The 5,351-nt window shown below is 35.7% G+C and overlaps 1 non-coding gene across 1 annotated transcript; it reads left to right on the top strand.

The window, feature by feature from the left end:
* The first annotated feature begins 612 nt into the window (after positions 1 to 612).
* LOC141571974 (U1 spliceosomal RNA) lies at positions 613 to 775 on the top strand. Its single transcript, XR_012497008.1, has one exon. It is a non-coding gene; the product is annotated as a U1 spliceosomal RNA (small nuclear RNA).
* Positions 776 to 5,351: the final 4,576 nt, after the last annotated feature.

The raw sequence follows: 5,351 nt of genomic DNA, 5'->3' as shown, positions 1-5,351 counted from the left end.
TTTTACAATAAGAATAGCTCATGGAATGAAACAGATTTTACACAGTCAGTTTCAACTTCCCTGGAAGTTGACTCTGACTCTTCACCCTGGAGCGCTAGAACCTGTGTTTTGTAAATATTTTAAATTCAAGTCCTCCCCAAGCAAAATTTTCACATAAGGAGACAACACAGATTACTGGTTAGGAGTACAAGTTTTATAGTCAGGAAGACTCGATCTTAAATAGCTGTGTGACCTTGGGTTGCTCTATTTAACTCTTTGAAGCTCAATCTCCTCATCCAAAAAATGGGAATAATATTATCTGCATCATATGGGTTACATATGAAGAATAAGTTACATATTACCTGCAATGTATTTAGCAAATTACCTGATATGAAAGCCCTCAGTGAATATTTGTCATTATTATTCACTTTTTTGTGATGATGATGATGAACGATCCTTTGGTAAATGTCAAGTTAACCAGTTCTTTAACAAAAAGTATATTCCCTTTTCATATGACAATAGTGGTGTTCTTGTCATCATATAAGACTGCGATCCAAATTTTTCTGGCATATTATTCTGAATTTGTTTTAAGTAAATGAAGAAGTGTATAGATATCATTTAAAAACCCAAGATATACTTACCTGGCAGGGGAGATACCATGATCAAGAAGGTGTTTTCCCAGGGCGAGGCTTATCCATTGCACTCCGGATGTGCTGACCCCTGCAATTTCCCCAAATGTGGGAAACTTGACTGCATAATTTGCGGTAGTGCGGGATTGCGTTCGTACTCTCCCCTGAAAAAAACAAAAATCCAAGATAATTCTGTATGGTTGTTGTAAGGAGAAATGCCCATTGCCACCACCATTTTAAGAATTATAATGTAAGGTAAATTTACATATTTCTAATGTGATTCATTAAATGTTCCTACTTTAAGTGTTATTTCTCTATGTTCAGGCTTTAATAAGGTATATCATTTTTGCCTCCAAATCTTGCCCACATGCCTCAATTTTTGACTTCAGCTTGGAAGTAGTCACATATTTTTTTCCATTGAACTGGATTATGTAATGGTTGGGTGTGCTACTTTAGAGTCAGAAAGCAGCCTACTGACTTTGTCTCATAAGCTTCTTGTCATCCATTTCGCTGGCTGACTTACACATTACCACTAACACCCAGGTATCTTTGTGACTTCGCTCCTATAACTCATTTACTTTGTGGTACAACATCATTTTCTGCTTCCCTTTCCGCTAGAGAGTAGACCAGCCACTGTTCTCCCTTCATTTCTAACCAGAGTTTGAAGCCATGTAATTTTCTGTATCTTCTGGTGTTTCCATTCATCACACTTGGCATCCTTTCCTGCTTTCTAATTGAAAGTCCAGCATAAGCTTTCCCTAGTATTATACATGAAGGAGAGTTCTGATATCTTTTAAACATTTAATTGGTGTTAGATTGTGAAATTGCAGTAAATTTATGCTAATATCTCTCTCTCTCTCTCTCTCTCTCTCTCTAAGAAAAATGTAAATGTGTGATCTTTAAAATAAATATGTATATTACTCTGTTACCAGTTGGCCTCTCTTTCTAATTATGTTAATTTCCTCTCCACTCCAATTTTGAACAGCAAAATATATAACAACTTATAACTATATAATTTTACTATGAAAGTTTATATAAATTGACTTAATATCTATTAGTGGGAAACTCAAAATTTTGGTCTACTAGGTGTTATTTTATTAGGAAATGCCCATTGTGCTTACTTATTTATATAGTAATTGTTCTTCCTAGATTTAAGAAATACTAAATTCTCCTCCTTACCCGGACAGGGTGAGGTGCTTAACTCAAGGAACTGCTCAGGGAATATATATGCATACTGCCAAGTAGAATAATAAGATAATTCACCAGGGGACATCGATAATGTATTAAGTAAATATGTAGTGTTCACGCTGAGTCTCTTTCACCATCTACACAATTAGAAACTCTCCCAGGTGGAATCAGCTGTGTGTTCACACCTCACCATTTCCCAAGCTTTAAGATGGATTCAGCACAATCTAATTTAGCAGCACCTCAGTGGTATCACAATCAGCAAGGTCAATTCTAGTTGTTCAAAACCAGATTTGATGTAAGACCCACTATATACTGGCTCAGTAGAAATTTCTAAAGGACTAGAAAAGAACTCCACAGCACCACCAGTTGTCAAGAACAGTGATGCCTTGTATGTTGAATGTCTTATATAAACAGTCCATTAAGCAATGAAACATTCAAATTCAGCTAGCTTGTTTCAGAGATCTCCCAGTCCAGTCCTATGAGAAAATCTTGTTTTGGCAATCTGAGGCTGAAGTTTCATGATGGGCCATCTAAATGCCCATTTATTTATTCTCAGTCTCATTCAAATGTCCAATTTTCACAAATGAAGTCCGAATTACAATAGCACTCAGACTGCATTTGTTAATATAAGCTCTCAACTCTTGACTTTTCCTTCATCACCACCATCAAATCTGTTCTGGATTTTTTAATAGAATTTCCAGGGGAACCTGGGGCTCATGAGTACTCAGGGTGATTGTGCGGTTATATTCCTCGGAGAAAGCCCTGCCAGCCCTTGATGATGGCTTCCCCGAACCCTCAAGGGACAAAGCTGTGCCCTCAGTGGTGATTGAGGTAGGAGTCACACACGCGTGTTGGGCGGGGTCATGGGGATGTATGTGGCTCTTTCTTTAGTCATGCTCTGGACCAGCCTATCAGATCTAGCTGGTAAGAAACACAATGACATTTCTCTAACCCTTTAAACTCTCATTCCCTTGCTTCCCTTTCATAGGCCCTGCACTCCTCCCTCAGCCAAATTTCAGTACTACTTTAGCCAAAAAACAAAAGCCCAAATATATCAATAGATAGAAGGAGGCCTAGGGAAGGGAATAACTCAATATTAGATGTATCTGTCTCAGTTCTGGACCAGCTAAGACTTCCTGTTACATCAATCTATCCATTAATAAAGTAATTTAATTCCTCAATAATCTTGGACTCTTAACATATGCTCAACAATGAGCTATAAATTGAGGAAACAATCATAAATAAGATAAATGAGAGGTGTCTGTAGGCACTGAACTTAGTTGAAAGGGAGATACACACAGGAAGAGGCAATTATAATACCATGCTATATACACTTAGCTGGAGAAGGTGGGTCCTAATGGAGGGCAATGAGACATCAACCCTAACGGGGCTGCCCCAGAGCCTTCCAGGGAAGAAGATGCCTAGGTAGGAATCTGATTAGGCAGCAAAGATAAGAGAGATTTTCAGATAGAAGATCTGCATGTATATGAAGGCCTGGAACACTGAAAAATTGAAATGAGTGACAGTAAACCCAGAGAATAAAGTTTGAGTAGAAAGTCCAAGAGATAAATCTAGAAAAGAAAATAGGAACTAGGTTGTTTTTTCTCAAAACATAGTCCAAGGACTACCTGAAAGAGAATCATCCACTAATGTTTAAAAGAAAAAAAAATGTTTTTAGCTATTCTCCAGATTCATTCTCTTTGAAACAGGGGGTTGGTTCAGGAATGTGCATTTTTAACAAAAAAATTTTAGGTGGTTCGTACCAGAGCAAAGCTGGAGAACCACTGGGCTAAATCAAGCAAGGCCAGATGAGTCACTTTCAAGAGTTTGGATTTATCCTAAAATAAATGGGAAACCTTGTTATATAATGCAGCAATCATGATTACTATGTATGTTTTTGACAGCTCTTTATAGAAGCAATTTAGAGAATGGATAAGTTGAGCAACACAGACATCTCGCTGCCCATTTTTAGCTGTGATCATTAGGTTGAAGGCCAAGATTTCAGCATATTTAAATATACGAATTACTAAATTATACACCCAACTATAATCCTATAGGGCCACATTCTCAATTTATGTCAACTGGCTTTAGGGTGATCAACTGTCTCATTGATCAACTGAGGAATTTCCCAGGAAGTGGGAGTTCAGTGTTAAAAAAAAAAAAGAAGAAAGGAAAAAAGTCCCAGGCAAGTTGGGATTAACTGGTCACCCTATAATTACCAAGAATAATCCCCATAATAATCCATCAGGTCACACAGAGTTCTCAGTGTAGTATTCTTCTTTTTTTTAAAATTCTGAGTTTAAAAGGATCTTTCCCAAAGTGAAAAAAGAGGGCATTAAAGGGAACAGAATTAAAACAATCATTTGTAGTTTAAAAAAAAAGTCCCAAGCACTGTTGCTTTAATGCAAATTTAAAACAGAAACAAAAATTCTGGCAGTGCCTGTTAATTTGTAAGAGCAGAGGCTCTCAAGCATGGTGTTGCAATCAGTAGAGGGGCGTGTTGCAAGGAAATTGTTTTTTACTACCCATAATTAAAGAACTGAGTTTGTAAATGATTTACTCTTAAAAATACAGAAAATCAAAGTTACCTCACTTACATTCTGTTACACTTTCTTCAGCAGGAGAGAGAGTGGTGGAGTTATTATGTACCTGCTCAGGATAACCAAAAGCCCGAGTGGACTCAGGGATTCACTCTACACAGAGGGATATATATCATTCATCATTGTAATATGGAGGGGAAAAGGTTTAGAAGTACTACTTGAGTGGTAACTTGACAAGTCAGTTCACCATTTCCACACTTTTTTTCTTAATTAAAATATGTTGGGTGACAATGGTCAACAAAACTAACATAGGTTTCAAGTGTATCAGTCTATATATACATCATCTATATATTGCATTATGTGTTCACCAATTGCCACACTTTTAAAAGGAAAGAAAGAAGAAAAAAGAGAGAAAAAATTTAAATATTTGTACTTTAAATGTTCAATTATAATAGCAAGACAGTTTTTGCCCAAATATTAGTACTACAGTTGATTTTAGATGGTACAAGGATAAAGCACTTTAAATGTTAATACTTTCATACTTATTTTACTAAGTAATGGAAAAATATAAAATTAGTAGACCAAACCTATCATTTCATGGAAATTGTTGCTTAAGATAAGGCTAAGTATAAAAATAAGCCAATTAAAAAGACATTTAGTAAATAATAGTATAGGTGGTAATCAAATATTTGTGAGAGTAGTACAAGAATGACTCAAGCAAGTGTGGAAATGTTATACTTGTTTAAGTAAAAGCAGAAAGAAAATGCTACAGTTTTTTATCTTATAAAGGTAAAGAGCAATAAGAACATACATTTCACAGCTGAATCCCTCAACTTGTCAAAAACTAGAAACTTCAGCTCATATATTTTTACCAATTTCAGTTGTTATCTGAATTAGATATTTCCAAAATAACTGCTGTTTAATAAAAAGAATAGATCAAAACCAAAGAAAGCAAAATAGTTCAAGAATTAAAAATTTTAATTATGATTTTAATATCAATCAAATCACAAGAAAT

The sequence above is a fragment of the Rhinolophus sinicus genome, linkage group LG05 (genome assembly GCF_036562045.2).
Source record: "Rhinolophus sinicus isolate RSC01 linkage group LG05, ASM3656204v1, whole genome shotgun sequence".
NCBI classification, from domain to species: domain Eukaryota; kingdom Metazoa; phylum Chordata; class Mammalia; order Chiroptera; family Rhinolophidae; genus Rhinolophus; species Rhinolophus sinicus.
This window is presented reverse-complemented; position numbering and strand designations above follow the sequence as displayed.